Source organism: Neoarius graeffei, chromosome 1 (genome assembly GCF_027579695.1).
Source record: "Neoarius graeffei isolate fNeoGra1 chromosome 1, fNeoGra1.pri, whole genome shotgun sequence".
Taxonomy (NCBI): Eukaryota; Metazoa; Chordata; class Actinopteri; order Siluriformes; family Ariidae; genus Neoarius; species Neoarius graeffei.
In genome coordinates this window covers 29,557,615-29,584,687 of record NC_083569.1, presented here as the reverse complement: position 1 = coordinate 29,584,687, position 27,073 = coordinate 29,557,615, and the positions used below count along the sequence as shown (strand labels likewise).

Genomic DNA, 27,073 nt, shown 5'->3' with positions numbered 1-27,073 from the left:
CTGCAGAATCAATTAATAAATAAAATGTTATTTTTTTTTAAATCAGAAAAAATTATCCTTGGGGCATCATCAGTATATCTGGAGCATGCAAGTTTCACCTGTGTGTGAGAAACACTGCGAGGCTTTCAGTGGATCATTATTGTGCTACAACTTTGAGAATAATTTTACAGGCTTTGGTGGCCATGAATATATTTTGCACATAATTATTGTTAATGAAGTAAATAATAATAAAAAAACACAAGTAAAGTTTTAACGAATCATTAGTATTTTTAAGAAGTTAGATGTGAGGATTAGTATTTAGGTCTAAGTCCAAATTAAACATTAACAGTTTATAATCAGGACAAAAATGATGATTGATCATCCGAAAGCGAATTGACATACAGGCAGTTAGAATGTGCATGTGAACATATAAATAGCTCCATCTTGTGAGAAAAGCACGACTCTGTTCCAGTCATGTGTAGTGCTTTTTGTACAGTGTAGTTGGGTTTCCTGTCACTGTGGGGCCCAGAGCGCAGTAGTACAGTGCAGAGTCTGTCACTGCAGCAGGGGAGATGAGCAGATCCACTTTCTTACTCGTTTTATCAAGTTTTATGGAAAATTGTGAACGAGGCGGTTGAGCCTTGGTGACACTTTCAGTAACTTCATCAATCAGCATCAGAAAATCTGGTCTTGATCCAGGCTTTTGTCAATACCAGTGGACACGCCAAACTGATCCAGTATATGTGCAGGACAGTGTGGTGAGGTCACTCATGGTGCTTATGGTTTGTCTCTTGAGGTCTTGGCCTGTCCAGTGTTTTTGTTAGCTCAGATGAGAAAGTAGCCAGAATCCACAGCCCACAGCCCACTCTACGATTGACACACTGCATTATTTAAAATGCGTGTCCAATTTTTGCGAGACAAATAGTATACAGAAGCTAACTGCAGCTAGGAACTAAATTTGTGAGTGACTTTACAGCAGTTTCTGGGGGCTGTTTTGGGGCTCAGTGCAGGGTCTTCAAGGTTCTGCTGTTGCCCCAATCTTCAGGAGCTGCAAAAGAGTTAAGGCTCCATAGTTCACAGTGGTGAGAGCACTAGTCTAGTAAACCAGGGGTTGTGAGCTCAATTCTCACTAGAGCCTATAAAGAGTTTGTGAAACTGTCTCTGAATCTTACTTTTGTTGGCTAGGACGCTACCAGTTTTCATATCGGGTGTAAACAAACCACAGCTGATGGATTCTCAATCCTCCCTGCCCTTCTCTTTCTGTAAACGATAAGTTTTTTTTTTTAATTATTAAAACAGAAAAAATGCAGTGAGAAGGTACATTCCAACATCCATGTAGGTAAACCTAGGCCAAAAATGGACATCGTCACTCCAATAATTTTGAGCAATTTTGCACACATCATAACCATAAATAAGCTAACTTCTGTCTGTATCTATCCTTTGCTTCTCTCTGACTTAGATTATCCAAGCAATCTGGTAGTAAAGCTTTTCTAGTGGTAGCTTTCTTCGAACTGCAGACATCTGACATCTTCAATATTGCTTGCCTTCAGTATGTAAACAAAGTTCGCTTGTCCCCCAGGATAATGGCAGTAACGGTTGCTAATGTAAGTGTGACACCAGTGCAAGGGGTCTGTTGCAAATTTTGATAATGTGGCACAAAGTTATAGAAGGGAACTTCTTTATAATCTCACTATCTGGTGTGACCCAGATGAGGATGGGTTCTCTTTTGAGTCTGCTTGCTCAGCTATTGGCTCCAAATCATCCTCAAACAAAAAAACAAAGATTGAGGACGAATTTGAAGCGCTTTCGTGTCTCTTTCAAAAGAATCGGTATCAAGAATTCATGCCACTGAGGAGAATATTAGAGTCCGTGTGGAAACAAAAGAAGGTACTGGTGCAAATAACATCAAGCGTGCAGCGCCGCCAAGCTGCAAATTGCTGTGATCTAATAATGGCGGGCAAGCTTTTAGTGATTTTTGGAACAGGATTCAGATGCAAAAAAGCATTTTTTGAACCAATTTTTTCTTTATTCGCAAACTTTACAGTGTAATTGAGCACAGCACACACAGAAAACCAGGTACGGTATTTTCTGATGTACCTTTCATGAAACAAGCACTTTCAGAACGATGCAGCCAAGAGAAATCCATGTCGCCAGCAGTTCAGGTCGACCGTTGAAGGCATCCATTAAATTAGCTAACTCAATTTTCTGATATTTACCTAAAAGCTAAAAACACAGAAAACAGCTACAACTTAGTAAATGAAGATAAAATATGACAGAACTACAGACAAAAAGATCGGAACTTCAGCAAATGGATGCATGAATTTTTCAACTAGCATCCTGTCTGTCAGTGTTAGCTAACGCTACTTATGTCATCTGCTGCACTAGTATATTTTGCCTGAGAAAGTTTCTCAACTAAAGACAAAATAAACAAAAGAACCACGACTTACCTCTGTCTACTTTGCTAAGGCATCGTGTTTAGCAGATAGTTACAACTTCATACGACACAAATCCTCATAAAATATAAAGTATGACGGACTGATAGAAAACAGTGGTGCCAATTTCTCGAGCTGAAGTTCATTAACGTTAACATTAAACGTATGATGATGCTGTGTGATGTCACGCATTCTCGCAGCGCATGCGCATTCAATGATAAGTCCAATGAAAATGTTTTTTTTTTTAAATTGATGGGTGCAATTCATTTTAGCTTATTTTTTGTTGTCTAAATCATTATTGATGAACTCTCATATTGATGGTGTTTTTAGAATAGATGAAAATGAATAAAAGTATTATATTATAATAAACACTGAAGCAGAGGGAGCTCAGCTCCTGCTGGCTGTACTGCCGAGGCGAGGAGGCGGAGCTGAGCTCCAGAGGGCTCCGCCCAATTTAATTTCTGGGTTCGGAACCTGAAAAGTCGGTCCCCTTCCGGATAGCCGTTTTGTTTTTTGTTTTTTTCCTGGTGCGAACCGTGACGACATCAGAGGGCGTGTTTTTAGTTTAGGATAAGTTTCTACATCTTCTTATGATTACTAGTTGGTCTGTGCTCGTATTTTGGAAGAAAGCAAATATCTGCTATGTCTGCAAGTCTTATGAAGACAAGGAGGCTCAGGCACCAAAGCGCAGCGTGTGGAGAAAATGTAGCTGGCTCCGCATGTTGCTGGTGTTTTTGTTCTGCTCGCACGGCTTTCTGACCACCAGGGAAGAAATAACAGAGCAAAGCTTGCGGGCAAGCAATGCGATCCACCATCTCCGGACTACTGTTTACTTCTGCTGTGCACTGTGCAATGCCTTCTGTCGATGACGCATTCTTGATGACAAATTTCTGTTGAAAACTCATGGAGACCAAGGGCATCACTAGGCCTTTTTTTACTGGGGCACGTGCCCCAGTAAAAATCAGCTGTGCCCCAGTAAGAAAATGTTGAAAGATTTTTGTAACAAACTAGTTTCTTTGGCAGATCATTTATCTACTGTAAGTTGTAGGACAGAGTGTGTTTCAAACTTCTATCGCCTCTTCTTTCTAACTAATTTTCTGATTGGTCTGGGAGATTCTCACTGTAAACATAGTGTGCATGCGGCATGCCATGAGTCCATTTAGCCTACTGGAGAGATGAGTCTACTCTTTGGATGAGTCAGAGAACGGGCTCTGGATGAGTTAAGGTAGCGCGAAGTTTTTGCAACAAAACTAAGCAAACCATATTCTAACAAACCCATTAAACTACATTGAATTAAACGATATTAAATTACTTTTCCAGATGGATATCAGACAATTCTTCTCACGAAGCAGAGACAGGGGCAGGGAAACAGTGACAGATGAGGAGGAGGGTGAGAGAGGTAAGATTAAGGTTGTAGGCTATGTGCTAGTCAGTCATAACTAACTAGCTAAGTTCGTGAATCGTGAGAGTTGAGGTGACACATTTAGCATCAGCATGCATTAAAAGCCCAAATGCCAACAATAATTTTTTTGGGGACTGGGATGTGTTTTCCGTCTAGTTGACCTATTCCTCGCATAACTTCATCCACAAGAGCATGAGAATTATCCACTTTGCATAGGTTGGGGACAGGAATGTTAAGGTGCATTGTGCGGGGGGGCATTTTGTGTGTGTGTTGGGGAGGGGGGGGGTGCAGTGCCCCAGTAAAGCTTAATTCCTAGTGACGCCCCTGATCGAGACCCTTGCTCATGCCAAGGTTCCCAGAAGCCTGACCTAAACCCGTTCAAGAACGCGTTCCCTGGTGGTCGGAAAGCCGTGTGAGCAGAGTGAAAATAACAGCAACATGCAGAGCCAGCTACATTTTCTCCACATGTTGCACTTTGGTCCCTGAGCCCACTTGTCTTCATAAGACTTCAAACACATCGTGCAACTTGCACTCCAGAGCACAACATCAGGGGAGGGGAAAGAAGGAAGGAAGGAGATAGATAGATAGAAAAGCCACCAGCTCTATTTTTGACTCTGTCAGGGTTATGGGAAAGAGAAGAGAGCAGGAACGCATTCCCCCACTTTCAGAAATTATGCAGTCGATATTCCCGCATTTGAGGAATTCGCAAAGGTCTGCACGACCCCGGTGAAATTCCCTCCATCAATGGTGCATCCTCAACAACCATTTTCTGCTCAAAACCCGTGGAAACCCTAGCTGGGTGCTAAGGATAAAAGAAGCCTGAACAAAACCTGTTTTCTAGTGCTCAGAAACACAGCAATACACAGAACCAGAGAGTTATTTTCCACATGTTACCCTTAAGAGCATAACCCTTCCAGCTCCTCAAAGATTTAAAGCAGCTAGTAGCTCTTGATATAAAACATCTGAACACTAAGAAAAGAAAAAATTCAGAAAGACAAACAGCTCTATCTTTGACTCCCACAGAATTAGGTAAAAGGGGAGAGCACAAACGCAGTCCCCCACTACCAGAAATTATGCAGTTGAGATTCCTGCATTTGAGGAATTCATAAAGGTCAGCACAGCCAGAGTACAATGGCTAGGCCTCACTTTGGGCAAACCACCTTCTTGATCATGGTGTTGCCCCTACCAGGTAAGTATGAGCTTCTTTGCCTGGCTGAGATGTAACCCTGCAAGGGTGTAGGCCGCTCCGTGAGGGCAGGCAAAGCGTCCGAGCAGGGTTTTGCATAATTTTTGGCCCCTCCTCTTCCAAGTCAGCACAAGACACTGGTGGTGATTTCATGTGCGCTCCCTCTACTGGTCAGACAAGATATGGACCCGACAAGACTTTGCACCAACCGACACGTCACCCTTTTCCACCAACAGGGAATGGGTTCCGTTCTGGTTCGGGCACCAAAGTTTGATCCGTTCAGAGCATTTTGGTCAAAAATCCATTTGTTCAGACAGTGGTTAAATTGGCTTTTGTAAGGAGGGGGAGCCCTTCTTCACTCACAGTGGTCAATATCTCTCAAAACATTTTTATTTATCGCACCATCGGTTTAATACATATTTTATCAGCTTATGGCCTAGTTATTTATATCTCACATCAATGCACATATTGGTAACTTATTAAGCCTATGTTTCACCATCAATCTACACTGTAATTTGTAAAACTTATTCACAATATACACCACCAATTCACATATTAGCAATAGTTATTTACATCTCATCAATCTGCACTATTATTTGCATTACTTGTTTACATCTCACACCATCAATTCACATATTAACAATAGTTTTTTACATCTCACACCATAAATCTACATCAATCAAATCAATTGTTTGCTAAACTTACTTACATGTCACAACATCAAACCACATATCAGCAATAGCCATTCATTACAATTTAATTTACAACTTTCCAAATAAGACTTAGATCAAGTTTCTCCTGCCTTTCCTGTCTCTGTCTACATGCTCCTGGGGAGACTCCCAGAGCGTCCAGGAGACTAGGGATGTCTGAATCATTAGGGCCCGAGCCCTATGGGCAAAGGCCCTATTGTTCTTGTAAGAGTTCACTATTATTATTCTTCCGTCTTCTTCTTCTTCTTCTTCTTTTTCCGTCTTCTTCTTCTTCTTTATTTTTCTCCGCTGTTGGGCCATTTTCGGGGCACTTGCCATGGGCGAAAACGCACGAAATTTGGCGCTAGTTCCGAGAATTGCCACCGCTACTCAGAACCAGAAGCCCAAACTTGGCCGGGGCTCAGGGCCTCTATAGCGCCCCCTAAGTCGTTGTGATTTTGGCCTCCCGCATTAAGGTGCCTGGGTGCCATGTGGTTTGTAATAGTGGCATGCCATTTGGTAGGCATATGTATCTCACTAAGCCGGACAAAAATGTAATGCCAATGCATTAGCCACGCCCAACAGGAAGTGAGGTAATTTCACTTTTGTGCGAAATGCATGGCCACGAAGACGGCGCAACTCCTCCTAGACCGTTCATAGGAATGTCACCAAAATTGATACACATCATCTACAGACATGGCTGACAAAAGTTACTAAATACGTTTCACGTAGGATTAACCGTTCAGAAGTTATACATCAATCAATTTTTGATGCAAAATTTTACATGCTTAAAAATTCATAACAAATCTTCTGATTGCTCAAAACTGCTCATACTTCACAAGCAAATCACTCATTGGGCTTCTGACATGTTACCCAATTTCTGTGATATTTCGCCACTGGGGGCGCTATTTTTGGGCAAAAATTCCAATCTTTCCTCAAACTTGGTCAAACTTCATGGCCACCCTCTTTCTACCTCCCATGTCATGTATACCACATTTTGGAAATTTTCGTCCATGGGGGGCGCTGTTTTTGGCCGACGCAATTGCTCCAAAACGGGTTTTTGGTTAATAATTGCATGATGCTTTTCCTTCACACCACTACCTTGTGATAGTACGTTGCTGTTGTAGACACTTATTTTTCCTACTCATAATCGCTCATGTACAGCATAGCGCCACCTACTGACATGGGAAAAACCAAAAAATTTATTCGTCAAAAATCTATATCTCATCTTCTATTTACTCAATTGTCATCAAACTTCATACGCAAACTCTTCATAGCTCACCTGACATATACGCCAAATTTTGTGCACTTTCGCCACTGGGGGCGCTATTTTTGGGCAACAAATCCAATCTTTCCTCAAATTTGGTCAAACTTCACGGCCACCCTCTTACTACCTCCCATGTCATGTATACCACTTTTTGGGAATTTTCGTCCATGGGGGGCGCTGTTTTTGGCTGACGCAATTGCTCCAAGACGGGTTTTTGGGAAATAATTCCATAATGCTTTTCCTTCACACCACTACCTTGTGATAGTACGTTGCTGTTGTACACACTTATTTCTCCAACTCATAATCGCTCATGTACAGCATTGCGCCACCTACTGACATGGGAAAAACCAAAAAATTTATTCTTCAAAAATCTATATCTCATCTTCTATTTACTCAATTGTCATCAAACTTCATACGCAAACTCTTCATAGCTCACCTGACATATACGCCAAATTTTGTGCACTTTCGCAATTATTATTAGGCCCCGAGCACCGTACAGTGCGAGACCCTATTGTTGCCATGTGTCCGATTCTGTCCTTTGTCGCCATTGTGGGAGTAATGTCTCTTGCCGAGGACGCTGTGGAAAGTATTTCGCGGGGACACATGCCCCCGCCCCCCTTGGCCGCTGGCGCGAGGGCCCGTCGAGGCCGCTTGCGGCTTTAATTTAATTTTGTTATTTAGTCTAGTCTTAGTACCCCACAGCAACCTCATAACTTTGGCCACCCAAAGCAACATTGGATTGGGGGTCGAGCGGCGAGCCAATGGAAAAATCCAGGCTGCCAGTTCTCACTATCACGAGGGAGGTTTGCTAATGCTCCATGCGCAAAGATAGGTTAGCGGGCATCCATTAAATTAGCTAACTCAATTTTCTGATATTTACCTAAAAGCTACAAACACAGAAAACCTTTTTTTTTCTGACTTTTACTAGACTTAGAAATAGAATATTATTAGAAGAACATCATCAGAGGGTCTACCATTGGCAATTTATAGTAATAGTCATAACTGACATTAACATTGACTTTAGGCATATTAAAGAATGGTCTATAGTCACTGGATTTATCTAGATCTGTTACTATTAATAAGATTTAATTGACACAAAATGTGGCCATTCATATACACACACAAACATTTTATATATGCTCAAGGGCACTTCCACCCAACACCACCCCATGTTAACTGAACTACATGTCTTTGAACTGTGGGGTTAACCAGAGCTGACACAGGGAGAACACGCAAACTCCACACAGAAAGGCCCCCACCAGCCGCTGGGCTCAAACCCAGAACCTTCTTGCTGTGAGGCGACAGTGTGAACCACTCCATCCCCCTGCTGCCCAAGTTAATTAATTTTTAAAGTCTCCCTGTCAGGGAATCAAACCATGGTTTTCCACGTGACAGGCAGAGATACTGTCCACTATACTAACAAGGATGACGCAATAACCCTCATTTATTTGTGGTCAACAGCATTCCTGTCAATAATCAAACTCCAGCTGATGTTTTCATATTTAATTTATAGGCTACATCCGTGATATTGGACAGATCACACAGCACTCAACTGTTCCTTTTCAAAGTTCAACACCCATGGGCGCCGCCAGGGGGGGAAAGGTTTGAACAATTCTAGGGGCCCAGCACTGCCATGGGGCCCTTTAAGGGGCTGATAATATGCTTTTAATGATTTTAATAAGACTTTTGAAATAACAACAATACAATATTCCATCTGGTAAAATGAGCTAATTGAACAAGGTTGTCTATTTCTTGAGTTCTTCAACATATTGTCATTTAACCCTCCCCCTTTTGCGAAATGGTACGGTCCAGTTCTGGTAGAAGCGCGATGCGTTAAATCTGTGTGCTGATCAGTGCAACGCTACTTGCTGCTGTGTCGCAGTGCCGCAGCCAGCCAGCCAGCAGTGGAGTGCGTACAGTCTATGATCGCTAAATATGAAGAGTGGCTGTCAAAAACGTAAAGAAAGGCAGCTGAAAGCTGAGAGGGACCGGAGAGGCAGGCAACTGGTCACTCAGTTTTTCCCAAAGAAAGGTAGCTATCGCTCACATGTGTGTTCAAAATATTAGCGAATGGTAAATGAACAGTATGAACGTGGTTGGATTAGCCTATCAAGAGAACACTTTTACAGTTTGTACAGTGACTTTTTTTCCATTTTAATAACTGAACTGACTTGTGTGATAAACAAGATGAAATATTATGTTATGCTGGTGCTAATAACCAGTTTCATAACTAATGGGGTGCCCTAAATATGCACAGATTCAGCCTCAGGGGAACCTCCGCCCTACCAAACCACTGAACCCCCCTTTGGAGAAGGAGGTAAGCAGCAATACAACCCATAAATGCTTTAGGATTGAAGTTTTTAATGAGCAAGCGCCATATACAGTTTGCTAGATTAAAGTGTTGCTAATAACGGACACCAGTCAAGTGTTTGACATGGTTATGTGTTCTATGATTTATTAGCAGTCACATCACACATTTCACTACCAATTGTCCTAGCACAAAAAGGCATGTGGCAAAATCTTGAATTTTCATTTGTGATTGTAAATGCACCAGAATTAGTCACTGACCAGTTTTCATCTAGTCCCTGGTAGGTTAATACACAAAATGTAATAACAAAGTCACAAACTTAAGATCCATGGGCTATCAAAAGTCAAATAATGACAATAGTGCAATTGTGACGAAGGTGGGCAAAGTTGAGGGGGCCAAAACTCTAAACTTTCATGGGGCCCAAAATTTCTGGTGGCGCCCCTGTCAACACCCCCCACCCCGCTTGCTTATCTTTCTTTCTTTCTTTCTTTCTTTCAAAAAAGCTCGTTGGTCAGACATTTCTCTGCCTGTGTGCAATGGCTACTAAAGCTGTAAAGGTGTAAGAGATTGGCCTAGGCCACCTTACCCTATACCAGCTTTCTGCACCTCCAATTCAGTGTCACTAACCTGATCCAGTGTTAAGTGCAGCTCAGGTTTCTTTTTATTAACGCATAAGTCTTTTGCCTTTTACTAAAGATTTCTGTGGAAATAAACGTTAATGAGTTCGGCATATTTTTGTAGGTTTTGCTCTGGCAGAGCTGAACATTTTTAGTCAACAAATGTTAGAACTATTGATCTTTTTGCATTAAAGCATCTCCTACACGCCCCAAAAGGCGATATCTCTCTTCAAAAGGATCCAGCTGTTGGGGGCGGAGTCTAGCTGTGTTTACCTTTCTGGATTTTAATATGTGGAAGTGGTATATTTAAAGCCATTAGCTGCAGTGAGTTACTATTTCTCTGCATCTGTATTTATTCTAATCAATTTAATATCTGGTTTGTTCTCTAAACGAGCGCGTTATATCAAGCGGATTTTTTTTTTAGAGCAAGGAGCTGGGATAGGGGTTTGCTCTTTCGGCCCCTTATACCAACCTGGTATTGCAGTATCTCTATTTTTGTTTTAGAAAATTTTTTTTTCTTATTTGACACACTTTTTAAATGAAATAGATGAATGGGTTTTTTAGAGTAGAGAATAAAAATAGGAATTTGGTCCTTTTATTCTGTACTCTCATATGGTGTTATAGTAGATTTAGGAATGGTTATCTTATTTTAAAAAAGAAAGAAAAATATATTTTGCCTGCCCTAACTTTTTCCCTATTTTCTGGTTTTCTCCATGCTCAACAACACAGGTGTAGAATTGGGTGTGGGCGGTATGGGAGAGAAATGTTAACGAGTTCAACGTATTTTTGTCGGCTTTGTCAGAGCTGAATATTTTTGGTTATCAAGTGTTAGAACTATTGATCTTTTTGCATGGAAGCATCGCCACATACACTCTACAAGGCGATCATGTCTCTCTTCAAAAGGATCCAGCTGTTGGAGGTGGAGCTAGCTGTGTTTACCTTTCTGGATTTTAATATGTAGACGTGGTATATTTAAAACCATTGACTGCAGTAAGTTATTGCTCTTCGGTCTTTTGGTTAAGCTCAAGCGTAGTATCTATTCTTATCAATTTAATATCTGATGTGCTATGAAAGTATTATAACACACAGGTTTCTTTAAAAGAGGGGTTTGCTTATCAACTTGGTGTTATAGTATCTTCAGGAATAGTGCCTTTACTAAAAAAAAAATGATTTTTATTCTTATTTCATACTCTTTAAATGAAGTTGTTTTTTTTTTTAGAGTAGAGAATTAAAATAGGAATTTATTTTATTTGAGACGCTCATATGGTAGTAGATTTAGGAATGGTTACCTTATTTTAAAAAAGAAAGAAAAAAAATCTTTATTTTGCCTGCCCTAACTTTTTCCCTATTTTCTGGTTTTCTCCATGCTCAACAACACAGGTGTAGAATTGGGTGTGGGCGGTGTGGGCGTGTCCCTACCAATATTTCTGATTGAAGAAAAAACAAGAACACGTAAAAAGCCACTAAATTAGAAAATAAACCTTAAATAATATAGGTAATAATAATATATCAAAATCAAAGCAAAAGAAAACAAGACAAAAATACAAATAAGGATGCACTAAGCAGTTTTGAGTTTAAGGAGTGGGCTGAAGTAAAAACTTATTTAATCCCACCCCTCTACTTTAGTCAATATAAATTGATTATCGAGCTTCCTTATTTATATATATATATATATATATATATACTGTATATTACTTGTTACTTCAACTATTCAGATATCAATTCTCTTTGAATATATCATATAATTAATTAATTATATGTGTATATTCATATGTCTACACACAAGTTTACTACAAATACCACACTCACAATGGAGAACAAAATAAAAACAAAACAAATAGATGAAGACTCAAAAAAGAAACTTTACACAATAAACAGCCAGTTATGATTAATCCCCTTCATCCTTATACCTTGTGAAAATCAAATTTTTGTACATCTTTTTAAACCGCTTCATGTCTGGACATCCCTTGAGCTCCTCATTTAAACTGTTCCACCGCTTTACCCCACAAACAGAAATACAAAAACTTTTCTTGGTTGTGCGCGCCCTATAATTTTTAAATTTAAATAAACCCCTTAAATTATAACTCCCATCTCTTTCAGTGAACAGTTTTTGAATATTATGTGGTAGTTGATTATTGTTTGCTTTGAATAATATTTGTGCTGTTTGATTGTCCACCAGATCTGCAAATTTCAGTATTTCTGACTGTAAGAATAATGTATTTGTATGATCCCGATAACCAGCCTTGTGTATAATCCTTATTGCTCTTTTTTGGAGAATGAATAATGAATGTATTTTATTTTTGTAATTATTGCCCCATACCTCTGCACAGTAACTTAAATAATCAAATCAAATCAAATTTATTTGTATAGCGCTTTTAACAATAAACATTGTCGCAAAGCAGCTTTACAGAATTTGAATGACTTAAAACATGAGCTAATTTTATCCCTAATCTATCCCCAATGAGCAAGCCTGTGGCGATGGTGGCAAGGAAAAACTCCCTCAGACGACATGAGGAAGAAACCTCAAGAGGAACCAGACTCAAAAGGGAACCCATCCTCATTTGGGCAACAACAGACAGCCTGACTATAATTTTAACAGGTATAACCCTCAACTGTCCTCATGGGGCCGTCCTTCACAGGAGCGGTGCGATAAAACTCCGACCAGACACAGGGCACCAGGATGGATCAAGCAGGTCCGAGGGGCAGAAGAGGCCAGCATCTCAATCCCAGGATCAACATGTAACTCAGAGGGACAGATTGGGGGGGAGAGAGAGAGAGAAAGAAAACACGTTGTTAGGTATGCCCTAAAAATGACAAGTATTAAATCTGTGTGGTAGGCTCGCAGAAACGAGAGTCTTTGCATCAGGCATAACACACAACAATGGCATGTTAATATGGTAAAATATATCATGACCTGCTCTGGCTGGATGCTTGATTGGGTGATGGGAGCACACTCCTCAGCAATGATGAGATGCAGATGGGACCCTTAGGGCTGGCCAAGACAATTCAGTTACATTTCACCGGGTCTGGGACATGCGACAGAATGTCTGATGGCCGATTCCCTGCAGGCTACGATAGCCAGTCGAGGTCTCCACCCTCTCCACCAAAAGATTTTCTGTTGACTCCATGTAACTCAGAGGGACAGATTTGGGGTGGGGGGAGGGAAAGAAAACACAGGTGGTTAGGTATGCCCAATGTCACCTGAATAAGTAGGAGCAGTATACATATTGCACCGAGTACAAGCAGGGACTCCGGCAACTAACTATGACAGCATAACTAAAAGGAGAGAGCCAGAAGGTAACACAGGCATGAGGGAGCCCCGGGACATAAAGCAGCCAGCCACTACACCGTCAACAAACTCGAGTGAGCAAGCGAGTGGGGACTGACAGCATCCATACATCCCAGTTTACCAAAACACTCTGTGTCTGAGGACCCTCCAGATCTACTCCTTTACCTCATAAACACCATTAACAAAAGGCTTGACTAAACAGATATGTTTTCAGCCTAGACTTAAATGCTGAGACTGTGTCTGATTCCCGAACATTACTTGGAAGGCTGTTCCATAACAGTGGGGCTTTGTAAGAAAAGGCTCTGCCCCCTGATGTAGCCTTCACTATACGAGGTACCAGCAGATAGCCTGCACCTTTTGATCTAAGTAGGCGTGGCGGGTCATAGAGGAGCAGAAGTTCACTCAGGTACTGTGGTGCGAGACCATTTAGTGCTTTAAAGGTCAATAGTAGTATTTTATAATCAATACAAAATTTGATTGGGAGCCAATGCAGTGTGGATAAGACAGGCGTGATGTGGTCATATTTTCTAGTTCTAGTAAGGACTCTTGCTGCTGCATTTTGAACTAACTGGAGCTTGTTTATGCACTTATTGGAACATCCAGACAGTAAGGCATTACAATAATCCAACCTGGAGGTAACGAAAGCATGGACTAGTTTTTTCTGCATCATGCAATGACATTAAATTTCTTATCCTTGCAATATTTCTGAGATGAAAGAAAGCTATCTGGGTGATGTTATCAATGTGAGTTTCGAATGAAAGACTGGGGTCAATAATCACTCCGAGGTCTTTTACTGCTGCACGTGAAGAAACAGAAAGGCCATCCAGAGTTACTGTGTAATCAGAAAACTTACTTCTAGCTGTATGTGGTCCTAGTACAAGTACTTCAGTCTTGTCAGAGTTAAGCAGAAGGAAATTAATAAGCATCCAGTGTCTAATGTCCTTAACACATTCCTCAATTCTATTAAGCTGGTGTCTCTCATCAGGTTTTGCAGAGACATACAACTGTGTGTCATCAGCATAACAGTGGAAACTAATACGTTTACGAATAATATCGCCCAGAGGTAACATATATAGAGAAAAAAGCAGTGGACCCAAGACAGAACCTTGTGGAACACCAAACTTTACCTCGGTACGTCTAGAAACATCACCATTTATATCAACATACTGATAACAATCAGTTAGATAAGACCTGAGCCACGAGAGGGCCATTCCCTTAACTCCCACAACATTTTCTAGTCTATCCAGAAGAATGGAATGATCAATGGTATCAAATGCTGCACTAAGGTCAAGCAACACAAGTAGCGAGACACAGCCCTGATCAGACGCCAACAGTAGGTCGTTTACTACTTTAACCAGTGCTGTCTCTGTGCTATGATGAGGTCTAAATCCTGACTGATGCATTTCATGGATGTTATTCCTATGTAAATATGAGCATAACTGCTGTGCCACAGCTTTTTCAAGGATCTTGGAGATAAAGGGGAGGTTTGATATTGGCCGATAATTGGACAGCTGACAGGGATCAAGGTCAGGTTTTTTAATCAGGGGTTTGATAACTGCTAGTTTAAAGGATTTGGGTACATAGCCAATCATAAGAGAAGAATTTATTATTTTTAGAAGCGGTTCAATTACTCCAGGCATTATCTGTTTGAATAGATGTGTCGGTAAGGGATCTAGTACACAAGTTGAGGCTTTTGATGTAGAGATTAATGAAAGTAATTCAGTTTCTTTTAGGGGAGTAAAACATTCTAACTGATGATCTGATACAGTTATATTGCTAACCACAAGGTCACCCCCACTGTCTAACCCCAAATTAGTAGTCTGAATTTTTTGTCAGATATTCTCAATTTTGTCATTAAAAAAATTCATGAAGTCGTTGCTACTACATACTGCAGGTGTGCATGTGTTGATAGTGGACTTATTCCTGGTTAATTTTGCTACAGTATTAAATAGGAATCTAGGATTATTTTTGTTATCTTCTATTAGGGAGGAGAAATATGTTGATCTCGCAGCACTAAGAGCTTTTCTATACTTCAGGAAGCTCTCCTTCCAAGCTAATTTGAACACTACCAATTTTGTTTGACGCCATTTACGTTCCAATTTTCGAGTGGTCTGTTTTAATGTGTGAGTGTCATCATTATACCAGGGTGCTAATTTTTTGTCTCTGACCATTTTCCTTTTTAGAGGAGCTACATTATCTAAAGTATGGCGGAATGTTGACTCTAAGCATTCAGTTGCCTGATCAAGTTCTGCAGGGGCTGACAGTGACCCAATCAAAGTTGACAGCTCTGGGAGATCATTTATAAAGCTCTGTGCAGTAGTTGACGTGAAAGTACGTTTAATACAGTAGCGTGGTGAGGTGCATATATTATTACTCAGACATATTTTGAATGAGATGAGACAATGATCTGAGATAACTTCAGACTGTGGAAGTATGACTATATTGTCTACGTTTAATCTGAATGTTAGTATTAGATCAAGGGTGTGACCACCATTATGGGTCGGTCCTATGACATTCTGCTTAATCCCGACTGAATCTAAGATGGACACAAACGCTGTTTTTAAAGGGTCTTCTGGGTTATCGAAGTGAATATTAAAATCTCCAACAACTAAAGCTTTGTCTAAGGAAATAACCAGATCTGAGATAAAATCTGCAAATTCAGAAAGAAACTCAGAATATGGCCCCGGGGGCCTGTAAATAATAAGCAATGGAATTAACTGGGTAGACTTATTTTTCGAGGCTACATACATTATATGAGTATGAAGAACTTCAAATGTATTAAATTTATAACCAGGTTTGTGTGTTACACCTAGATAATCGTTATAAATAACCGCGACGCCTCCTCCTCTGCCAGTTAGACGAGGCTGGTGTATATAACTGTATCCAGGAGGACTCGCTTCATTTAATGCTATATATTCATTTGGCTTAATCCATGTTTCTGTTAAACACAGTACATTAAACTCCTGATCAGTAATGAGTTCATTAACCATTAGCGCTTTAGATGTAAGAGATCTAATATTTAATAGCCCCACCTTTAGATCAAAGGTGCTGGCAGCAGCTGTACAGTCAGTATGATCTAATTTTATATCGATTAGGTTACTGGAACAAACTCTCTATTTCTACCTTTTTGTTGAGCTTGGGGAACAGACACAGTCTCGATGTAGTGGACCCTGAGTGACGACTCTGTGCAGCTAGCAGACAGTCAGTTTAGCCTGTTCGTCTGCTCCCTGGCCTTGGCTCTGGATTGTCAGAAATTAACTAGGCCTCTTCTGAGACTATGACCTATGCTGCAGGAAATGAGAGCAGCACCTTCCCGAGTGGGATGGATACCGTCCCGCCCTAACAGGCCAGCAGTGCCCTCAAAATTAGCCCAATTATCTATAAAGCCCACACTGTTTTCAGAGCACCACCTGGACAGCCAGCAGTTCAGCGACCATAACCTGCTGTAAGCTACATCGCCACGCCGCATTGGGATGGGGCCAGAGCATACTACAGCATCGGATATCGCCTTCGCTAATTTAAACACCTCTACAAAGTTACTCTTAGTAACCTCAGACTGACGAAGGCGTATATCATTAGCTCCTGCATGGATAACTATCTTTGAGAACCTGTGCTTGCCTAGGACCCTAAGATTACCTGCTATGTCCGGCGCCCTGGCTCCCGGTATACACCTGACTAAAGCTGCTGGTGCCCCTAAAGGCTGAGCTAATTTCACGTGCCGTATGATAGAGTCCCCTATAACCAGAGCTCTTTCAGGTTTCTCAGTGGGTGCATCACTAAGGAGAGCAAACCTGTTCAACACGTGACGCGGAGAGGAGTGGTGCTCCCGTGGGCGAGCCTCAGCGGTAGCTTTGGCTCTACGCTTATTCCGCCGAGCCGTCACCCATTCGCCCCGCTGTAAGGGCTCTAATGCCGGAGTTGGGGGATTGCTAACTCCACCTAGGGCGTCCAGACTTTCCCTAACAGAAACTACACTGTTCTCACGCTCACTAACCTGCTCTAAAGCCTGGACACGCGCTTCTAGCACTGTAATCTTCTCCGTCAGAGAGCTAACTAATCTGCACTCATCACAAGTAAAGCTAATAGAGCTATCGCTAGTGACGGAGGAAGAATGACTAAACATCCTGCACTCAGCACACTGAACAGGCTGAAGGTGTGCCATGATGAAAAGATTCACGTACCTTAAATGAAGATCTGTTGATATTAAAGCAGATCAGATGTGGATGGCCTCCGCTTGTGGACTTTACACAGGAGGAGAGAAAAAGAAAGCTTCCGGTCTCGGCGTTCTAAATAAATAAACTAAATAAGGTGAAACCAGGGAACAGTAAAGAATCCGGAGTGAATTGTGATCTAGAAACTGTCTGACTTTGTTGAATATTGCAATACTTCTTGATACTTTGGATTGTATGTTTTTTATATGTGGTTTCCAGCTAAGTTTTTCATCAATAGTTGTTCCAAGAAATTTGATTTCCTTAACTCTTTCTATAATAAGCCCAACTATTTGAATATTTATTTGTGTGTTTGTTTTGTTGTTACCAAATAATATTACTTTGTATTTGTTCAAGTTTAATGATAATTTGTTACTGTTGAACCATGTTATTAATTTACTTATTTCTGTTGTGATCTCCTGCAATAGTTCCATTAAATTATCACCAGAAAAGAGGATATTTGTATCGTCAGCAAACAAGACAAGCTTCATTACTTTAGATACACTACATATGTTGTTGATATATAGTATAAAAAACTTTGGTCCTAACACTGACCCCTGGGGAACACCACAAGTTATGTCCAAACATGAGGAAGCGCAATCTCCCAGCTTCACAAACTGTCTCCTGTTACTTAAATAGCTTTTAACCCAGTTTAAAACTACACCCCTGATGCCATATCGTTCCAGGTTTTTTCATTAATATGTCATGATTTATTGTATCAAATGCTTTCTTTAAATCAATGAATATTCCAACTGCATGTTTTTTCTGCTCTATGGAATTGGTGATTTCTTCAACTAATTCTATTAAAGCCAGTGATGTTGATCTATGTGCTCTAAATCCATACTGACTGTCACTAAGTAGTTTATGTTTGTCAATAAATTTATCCAATCGGTTATTGAAAAGTTTTTCGAGAATTTTGGAGAATTGCAGAAGTAGTGAGACAGGTCTGTAGTTTGTGAAGTGGTGTTTGCTCCCAGTTTTGTACAGAGGAATGACTTTTGCTGTTTTCATTCTGTTTGGAAATGTACCAGTTAGAAATGACAAATTGCATATATATATATATATATATATATATGTGTGAATGGGGGTGGCACGGTGGTGTAGTGGTTAGCGCTGTCGCCTCACAGCAAGAAGGTCCTGGGTTCGAGCCCCGGGGCCGGCGAGGGCCTTTCTGTGTGGAGTTTGCATGTTCTCCCCATGTCCGCGTGGGTTTTCTCCGGGTGCTCCGGTTTCCCCCACAGTCCAAAGACATGCAGGTTAGGTTAACTGGTGACTCTAAATTGACCGTAGGTGTGAATCTGAGTGTGAATGGTTGTCTGTGTCTATGTGTCAGCCCTGTGATGACCTGGCGACTTGTCCAGGGTGTACCCCGCCTTTCGCCCGTAGTCAGCTGGGATGGGCTCCAGCTTGCCTGCGACCCTGTAGAAGGATGGAGCGGCTAGAGATAATGAGATATGTGAATGGCTTGGATATTCCATCAATAACATTTTTCAATGTCATCACAGTCGGTAGATTTTTTTGTTCATACATTTCCCAACAATATCAACAATTTCTTTTTCTTCCACTGCTGCAAGGAACATTGAAAAATAATTATTATCTATCAAATTGCCCAGATTTTCAACAGATGTTCCTGGAGCCGGGATTTGTTCTGCTAAGATTGGTCCTGTGGTAGGAGTGGTGCTGTTTCAGATTGGCATACTGCAGCATGTGGCGTGTGAAGCTTTGGGCACACCTGTAGAGTCCATCATTGCCACAGAGGACAGACAGCTGTTTGCTGACAAGCTGAAGGAGATCGATGAGAGGCTCGCCCCCAGTGTGGCTGTGGAGTCAGTGAACCCTGCTCTTCTCTCGTTACACTCCACACGTGTATATCCAATATCCAGCACACGATATTCCCAGTCACCTGCTTTTAAAGGCCTACTATATAGATCAAATGGGTGTGCTTTTATACGAATGTTTGCATGTGTAACATTATTTATGATAATATTTACTCAGCATGTAATGATATATTGCAATGATAAATCATGATACATATTTATGATGATTTGAATAAATGAATTACAAAACAATATCAACTGTGAGCTACTGCTCACTTACGTATCCCCTCGCTCTCGCTTATATCAGAATACAAGCAATTGAAGGAATAGGACACTTATTATGAATGCTGACTTCAACAAAGAATTAACCCTGAAAAAAGTAAGTAAAGAGCAGTGTTCTCCCCAGGTATTTCAAATAGCATTCTGATAAACTGTCATTTTGAAATAGCATTTTGCTTCTTGAAATAGCGTCTAAATTCACCCTATATATTTCATAAATACATTCAGTCGGTAAACAGATAGTCGATGTGCAACAGACCTGAAAACGGTATACACAGTATAGAACCCCAAGCTGAAGTTCAGTACCAAATATCAATTTGTTCAAATATCAATATTTGTTTTGTTGCAGCAGCAAGTTATCAAACATGTGAATAGAAAAAGACACACTGTGCAACATAAAATAGAATTAAAAAAAGAACAAGCTGACTTTACAATATACAGATAAAAATGTAACAATAAAAAAAACCTAAATATGCACTTTGTACATGTGACTGTGCATTAATAGTGCTAAAATCAAGAATTGTGATAAATGAAGATAAAAACTGTGCAAAAGTGTCAATATTGAATGGAAGACAAACAAATAAATAAAAACAAATCAACTCTAACAGTGCAAATGACTAATGACCCAAAACTATACCTCTTCAGATAGCTTCTTTTTTTGCCATGAACTGGATTTGAACCAGGGCTGCTGCAGCCACAAAGCAGAGTACTAACCACTATATGATCATGGCAAACCACTCAAAGATAGCCATACTAGCTTTCAAGACCATACCACTCATAGTTTTCAAGTTCTGCTCCGGAAACAAAACCTTCCCCTCAGACGAACCTGAGAAACTCAGTCTGATATTGTTTCCATGGAAACATGAAAAATTAAAATTTCTCAAGTTTCTTAGTATGAAAAGGCACATCTACATCACCTTGTTAATATGTATACCAAGTTTCAAATCCGTATCATGAATAGTTTTGGATATATGCTCCGGAAACAAACATTGCTCTTAGAAACTAAGTCAAAATCTATTTTTTATGTAAAAATTTGAAAAATACTTGAGAAAGTAGCCAGAATGTACAGTGCACAGCCCACTCTACGATTGACACACTGCATTATTTAAACTGTGTGTCCTTTTTTGTGAGGCAAATAGTAAACAGAAGCTAACTGCAGTTAGGAACTAAAGTTGTGAGTGATGTTCCAGTAGGTTCTGTGGGCCATTTTGAGGCTCAGCACAGGGGCTCCATAGCTCAGTGGTGAGAGCACTGGTCTAGTACAGCCTTTCTCAACCGGGGTGCTGTCTGGCTTCATTAGGGGTGCCATCAAAAAATTATTCTAACATTGAAATAAATAAAATGAATTAAAATTCCAAAAAATTATTGTTACACTAATGCAGATCATCGCCGCATCATCAAAATTTGTCTCACAGCCCCCTTTCCCATGTCACAACATCACTGCCGGGGTCAGCGTGACTGCATATATTTTATATGGGGGTGGCTTGAGAATTTGCATACTTCTGAAGGGTGCTGTTACTGAAAAAAGGTTGAGAAATGCTGGTCTAGTAAACCAGGGGTTGTGAGTTCAATCCTCACTGGGGCCTGTAAGGGATATTTTGAAGGTGGAAAGATGATCCAGATAAAAGAGGGGATATTGAGACCACTGACGCCAGAAGGTGAGCAAGTGCTGCTCATGATTTCTCATCACCTGAAGACCACTTTCTGCTGGTGAGAATGGCCTCATGTGGAGAGTTTGAAGATCAGTGAGATCACTGTGGATAAGACTGAGGACCTGACGGTGTCTTTGGTGTGCAATTTCTGCAAAGCACTTTGACTTAGATCAAGTTTCTCCTGCCTTTCCTGTCTCTGTCTACATGCTCCCGGGGAGACTCCCAGAGCGTCCGGGAGACCAGGGATGTCTGAATCATTTAATTTTGTTATTTAGTCTAGTCTCAGTGCCCCACAGCAACCTCATAACTTTGGCCGACCAAAGCAATATTGGATCGGGAGTCAAACGTGTTAGCCAATGGAAAAGTCCAGGCTGCCAGTTCAAACTATCACGAGGGAAGTTTGCTAACATTCCATGCGCAAAGACAGGTTAGCAGGCATCCATTAAATTAGCGAACTCAATTTTCTGATATTTACCTAAAAGCTAAAAACACAGAAAACAGCTACAACTTAGTAAATGAAGATAAAATATGACAGGACTGCAGACAAAAAGATCTGAACTTTAGCAAATGGATGCGTGAATTTTTCGACTAGCATCCTGTCTGTCAGTGTTAGCTAACGCTACTTATGTCATCTGCTGCACTACTATATTTTGCCTGAGAAAGTTTCTCAACTAAAGACAAAATAAACAAAATAACCATGACTTACCTCTGTCTACTTTGCTAAGGCATTGTGTTAAGCAGATAGTTACAACTTCGTACAACACAAATCCTCATAAAATATAAAGTATGACGGACTGATAGAAAACAGTGGCGCCAGTTTCTCGAGCTGAAGTCCATTAACATTAACATTAAACATATGATGACTCTGTGTGATGTCACGCATTCCCGCAGCGCATGTGCATTCAATGATAATTCCAATGAAAATGTTTTTTTTTTAATTGATGGGTGTAGTTCACTTTAGCTTATTTTTTTTGTTGTCTAAATCATTATTGATGAACTCTCATATTGATGGTGTTTTTAGAATAGATGAAAATGAATAAAAGTATAATATTATAATAAACACTGAAGCAGAGGGAGCTCAGCTCCTGCTGGCTTGGAGGAGGAGGCGAGGAGGCGAGGAGGCGGAGCTGAGCTCCAGAGGGCTCCGCCCTATTTAATCTCTGGTCACGGGTGCAGCGCTGCCTACCCGTCAATCGCTGTGATCTAATAATGGCGGACAAGCTTTTAGTGATTTTTGGAACAGAATTCAGATGCAAAAAAGCATTTTTCAAACCAATTTTTTATTTATTCGCCAACTTTACAGTGTACTTGAGCACAGCACACACAGAAAACTGGGGGTTTTCTGACGTAACTTTCATTAGACTAGCACTTTAAGAACGATGCAGCCAAGTGAAATCCGCCTACCCGTCAGTTGCTGCAATCTAATAATGGTGGACAAGCTTTTAGTGATTTTTGGAACAGAATTCAGACGCAAAGAAGCATTTTTTTATTTATCTGCCAACTTTACAGTGTATTTGAGCACATCACACACAGAAAACCAGGTATTTTCTGATGTACCTTTCATGAAACAAGCACTTTCAGAACGACGCAGCCAAGCAAAATCCGTGTAGCCAGAAGTCCAGGTCGAGCATTTAAGGTAAAATCTAGGCTTATCTAGGATTTGAACCAGAAACTTCTTGCACCCTAAGTGCAAGACCCCCCCCCAAAAAAAACCCTCTTTCTCTGTGGCTATAGGCTCCAAATCATCCTCAAACAAAAAAACAAAGATTGAGGATGAATCTGAAGAGCTTTCGTGTCTTTTTCAAAAGACTCGGTATCAAGAATGCACGCCACTGCAGCGAATCACATTAGAGTCCGTGTGGAAACAAAATAAGATACTAGCACAAATAACGTCACGTGTGCAGCGCCTGTAAATCGCTGTGATCTAATAATGGTGGACAAGCTTTTAGTGATTTTTGGAAAAAAATTCAGATGCAAAAAAGCATTTTTCAAACCAATTATTTATTTATTTACTGTATTATGATCCATTTACAGGATGAGTCGTGAGCAGATGTTGAGGTGAGGAAGTGTCATAAAGTGACAAGTGCTTTATTACTTTACAATACTACAGATGAATTGTAGTAACAGACTGAGTTATTTGGAGATAGGGGGAGAGAGAGAGAATTCAGCATCCCGACAGCATGGTATATAAAGCTGTTCGCCAGTCTGGTGGAGCTAGCTTGGAGGCTCTGGTACCTTTTTCCAGAAGGCAGGGGACTGAAGAAGGTGTGTGAAGGGTTAGTAGGTCTATGTTTTGGTTGCACATGGCTGCCTGCATCACTGTCCCAGTCTGTAATGTCAAAACAGTTCTGAAGTGCAGAAGTAGCACCTCTGGCTGCACACGTATCTCTTTCAGAACTGATTTGGTCATTTTCACCCTTGGCCTGTATGCTGGCTTTAGCATAACTGTGATGTGGTCAGAGAGTCCGAGGTGGGGGAGGGGGGCGGCCTTGTATGCTCCTTTGTTGTTAGTGAAAACAAGGTCCAGTGTATTATTTCCTCTTGTTGGGAAATCAACGTGTTTGTGTAGCTTGGGTAAAACAGACTTTGGATTGGCAGAGTTAAAATCCCCAGCAAGAATAAGAAATCTATCTGGGTGGGCTGGCTCTTGCTCACTGATAGCTTGGTACAGTTCACTTAGTGCTGCCTCTCTGTTGCTGTTATTAGTGCTGGGTGGAATGTATACAGTTACTAACAAAATAGCTGTAAATTCCATCAGCAGGTAAAAAGCTCAGCACTTCATGATCATAAACTCCACCAGAGCTGAACAGTGTTTAGAAACCACTATCATATCCCGACACCAAGCATTGCTTGGTCTTACCTCCCACTCCCCAGGCTCAGTCAACTACTGTATGTGGCACATTAGCCAGTCTAGCTGTATGCCGGAGTCCGAGATGGTGTTATTTAGCCATGTTTCTGTGAAAATACAAACACATTTTCTCGTGTCGCACTGGGTGGCTCTCAGAAGGTGTACATGGTCCATCTTATTGTCTATGGAACGAACATTGGCAAATATGATAGATGGTACTGCCGGTCTATTCGGAGGAGCCGCTAGCCTCGCCTGTGTCCCTCTGCACTTTCCCCTTTCCTGCTTCCTCTCACAATGCCTGCAGTGCCCCCTCTCCTGATAGGAAACAGTACTTGAAGTCAGTGATGTGATCTGGCAGAGTAGGCTGAGGCTCTAGAGTTTTTTTGTTCTTGTGCTGCTTGTCAAGCTGTGTTCACTTGTTCTGCCAATATTCACCAGAAACTGGTGACTGTACTTGTGTCTTAACATATACAAACATGTAGACATAGATGAAGAAACATTTCAAAATACAACCCTGATTCCAAAAAAGTTGGGACAAAGTACAAATTGTAAATAAAAACGGAATGCAATAATTTACAAATCTCAAAAACTGATATTGTATTCACAATAGAACATAGACAACATATCAAATGTCGAAAGTGAGACATTTTGAAATTTCATGCCAAATATTGGCTCATTTGAAATTTCATGACAGCAACACATCTCAAAAAAGTTGGGACAGGGGCAATAAGAGGCTGGAAAAGTTAAAGGTACAAAAAAGGAACAGCTGGAGGACCAAATTGCAACTCATTAGGTCAATTAACATGACTGGGTATAAAAAGAGCATCTTGGAGTGGCAGCGGCTCTCAGAAGTAACTGAGACGTAGTAAAAAACGATGCCGGTAGTCCAGAATTTTACGTAGTAACTACGTAAAAACACTACGTAACATCTACCAAACCACTACGTTGTAAGTACGTAGTTACTACGTAAAATTGTTACCTGGGTATATCAGAGAAAAACTGAAATAATCTCCATAAAAATAATTATAGTAGTAAAAGAGCCGTTCAAAAATGATCAAAGACTGAACTGGAAAAAGAAAATAAAACAATAAGATTGAATGGGAGCGCTATAAAGATATATAAGGAATGCGGGTAAAGTTGAGAAAATAAGAGGAAGTAATGAAAGGGTGGAAAAAATCGGGAAAGACTTGAGCCAAATACACGCGATGTGCGTGGTAATATGGCGGCCAGATGACTTCACTCATCTGTACAGCGCGGATTGGACAATGAGCTCTCCAGCTATGTTACGTCAAACAGAAAGGCTTTCACCGGCCAATCAGGTAGCACTTTCCTCCTGCCTAATTCCTGAATATTAATGAGGTCCCCGCCCACCCCGCGTGTTTTGAAATGTTTATGTTTAAATCGTCGCTGTGTTATTTTTCAACAGCGTTCATTCGTGAAACCGGAGAAATCAGGATCAGACCAGCGACTCGGACACAGAGATTATTCCTGAAACACCTCTGGATTTATTCCCGTCTTCAATGGTGCGCTCCAGGAGAAAAGCCCCTCAGGCCGGATGGAGCGGACTGACCGAGCCCTGCAACGGCGAGTTACCGAGTTTCCCCTTCAACAACAAGCGCTTTAAAGTGCTGATGACACGAACATAACTCTATGCAATTTCTTAAATAAACTATACAACATGGCAAACATGTTAGATTTCTGTTATAATTACGTGAAAAGAAGCTGTTGTTACGCGAATATCCAACTTTTAATTGCACAGCGCAAGAAAACTGCTACTGTCAAATAATGTGTGTGTGTGTGTGTTACAGGGATGGAGCATAAAAGGAGAGAGAGAGAGCAGACAATGGGTGCTCTCTCACCAACCACAATACGTGTGCGTGCGTGAGGAAAGCAAGCAAGCAAGCTAGCTGAAAAGACAGAATAAAGTATTTGTGTAAAACATCAACTCTTGCCTGCTGTGCTTCTGTGCTCCACCCACATCAGGAAGTGTTACACACACACACACATATATATATATATATATATATATATATACACAATGTTACAGGTGTAGAAATTTGTCTCGTTTATGCCACTAAATTATATAATCACTCGCCTAATTGAGTTTAATGTGATTAAATTGTGGCAATATCAATGCGACATTATGATATCATATGTAATTCCATAGCATACTGAAATATATTCATAATGTTTTGTGTGTTCTGAATTATATCTCTACATGTGTAGATATAGAGTGGCAGCTACAATGATCAACAGTACATAATTACTGACACCTTTTCAAATTTACCAATTGAAAACAATTTTACAAAGGTGAGTTTCAGTTACAACAGTTTTTTATTGGTTAATTAATCAACCGGAAGACACCCCTCACCCTTTGATCTTGTCGTGATGACACAGCTCGTTACCTGAGATGGAATTTTTTTCAGCACGATCAGCAAGTTGAGGAAAACCTGGATGCTATCATCGCATGTAAGTATGGTGGAAAGATCATGGACATGTTTTTACTTATCAAATTCACCAATATTTCATGATATCCTTGTCGAAACCTACTTTGTTTCTTACTCTTTCATTTGACAGTCGGCATTTTGTATCTTATCATGCATTTGAGAAGTCATGTGAGGTGTTGATCATCGTGATCACTTTCACCGGTGTCCACCATTATCGACACCCTGTGGAATTAAGTCACATTTACAACTGTTATGTATCAATCTTTGTGTAGCATTGTTGAAGCGTGCAAGCATATCTGCACGACTCAGCCACCGCACCTCACAATGGTAAACCAGGTTTCCATACTCTGACTCAAGCTCACTCAGTAGCTCTTTAAACTGGCGACTGTTAAGTCCTCTGCTTTTAATGAAGTTGATGGTGGAAACAACAGTAGTCGTCACATTATTGAGCTTCAGGGAATGTGCACACAGGCTCTCTTGGTGTATGATACAGTGGCACACAACCAACTCATTTGGATCCAGACTGAGATGACTCATTTCTTTTTTAACCAACACAGTCAATCCTTTCTGCGTGCCAACCATGGCTGGGGCTCCGTCTGTAGCCGGTCCACTTAGCTTGTCAAACTGGAGGTCGAATTTGTTCATAGCCAAAA

At 40.7% G+C, this 27,073-nt stretch overlaps 3 non-coding genes and 2 pseudogenes across 3 annotated transcripts; 4 read left to right on the top strand and 1 right to left on the bottom strand.

The window, feature by feature from the left end:
- Window positions 1-4,846: 4,846 nt before the first annotated feature.
- LOC132895708 (U1 spliceosomal RNA) lies at window positions 4,847-5,010 on the bottom strand. Its single transcript, XR_009655812.1, has one exon. It is a non-coding gene; the product is annotated as a U1 spliceosomal RNA (small nuclear RNA).
- A 4,899-nt stretch (window positions 5,011-9,909) lies between these two features.
- Window positions 9,910-10,023, top strand: LOC132895791 (U5 spliceosomal RNA). The gene has a single exon (XR_009655834.1). It is a non-coding gene; the product is annotated as a U5 spliceosomal RNA (small nuclear RNA).
- A 191-nt stretch (window positions 10,024-10,214) lies between these two features.
- Window positions 10,215-10,389, top strand: LOC132898999 (U2 spliceosomal RNA; annotated as a pseudogene).
- Window positions 10,390-10,877: 488 nt separating this feature from the next.
- Window positions 10,878-11,037, top strand: LOC132898721 (U2 spliceosomal RNA; annotated as a pseudogene).
- A 9,661-nt stretch (window positions 11,038-20,698) lies between these two features.
- trnat-agu (transfer RNA threonine (anticodon AGU)) lies at window positions 20,699-21,059 on the top strand. Its single transcript has 2 exons — window positions 20,699-20,735; window positions 21,024-21,059. It is a non-coding gene; the product is annotated as a tRNA-Thr (tRNA).
- The last annotated feature ends 6,014 nt before the right edge of the window (window positions 21,060-27,073 follow it).